The sequence below is a fragment of the Propithecus coquereli genome, unplaced genomic scaffold (genome assembly GCF_000956105.1).
Source record: "Propithecus coquereli isolate 6110/MARCELLA unplaced genomic scaffold, Pcoq_1.0 Scaffold393, whole genome shotgun sequence".
NCBI lineage: Eukaryota > Metazoa > Chordata > Mammalia > Primates > Indriidae > Propithecus > Propithecus coquereli.
Genome location: NW_012149652.1, coordinates 1,269,880 through 1,270,683, shown reverse-complemented (window position 1 = coordinate 1,270,683; position 804 = coordinate 1,269,880). Strand labels below are relative to the sequence as shown.

The window sequence follows — 804 nt, the reverse complement described above, 5'->3', positions numbered from 1 at the left end:
ATATGCTGAAATTAAAAAAAAAGAAGTACTTACAGAATGAACTATTGAATTTTTCCACTAGTGATAGCTCATTATTATTTTCATAGTCTCAAAAATTACTACATTTGAGTTATAGGTTTATTGTCAAGTAGTATTTTTTTCTTTAACTTTTATTTTCATCTAATGTTTTTTAAACAGTTTTTCAAATAACTTTCAAAATGCTACACATGTGAAACACTAGGTTAAGTTAAGGGAAGTTGTAAAGGAGAAGAGAGAAAGGAGCCAACACTTATTGATCACTTATTATATGGGTTAAATGAGTTAAAATGGGTAAGTTATGTAGCTACTGTAAGGTTCAATAGACTGATCTTTCCACTTATGTTATTAATGTATTACAGCACTATTATAAATGAATGATCACAGAATATGTGATTATTGAGCTTAGTCTTACAGAAAGAATAAAAGTTTTCCACCAGGTCAAATCAGGCAGGAAATGCCACCTAGAGAAATCATCCTGTAGAGAGTCATGAAACAGCACGGCATGATCAGAACTTTAAGAAATTTTATTTGCCTGGAATGTAGCAGGAGAGGGAACTGGAACTGATAAATCAGAGAAGACATAGTTGTATTTATTAAACCAAAATTATTTCATCAGTCTTGTTTGCTAACAATTTACCTTAACTATATGAACTTGGATTCTCAAAGCATTTTTTAGTTTCTGTAGGAATTTTTTTTAATTGCAGAAATTTTAAAGTATTAGTTCAGGCTGAACGTGGTGGCTCATGCCTGTAATCTCAGTGTTTTGGGAGCCTGAGGTGGGAGGAT

General features: G+C 31.6%; 1 protein-coding gene across 1 annotated transcript in view; it reads left to right on the top strand.

The window, feature by feature from the left end:
• The window catches only part of NAALAD2 (N-acetylated alpha-linked acidic dipeptidase 2), a 46,939-nt gene that overhangs the window by 15,051 nt on the left and 31,084 nt on the right, over positions 1 to 804 (top strand). The window lies entirely within an intron of this gene.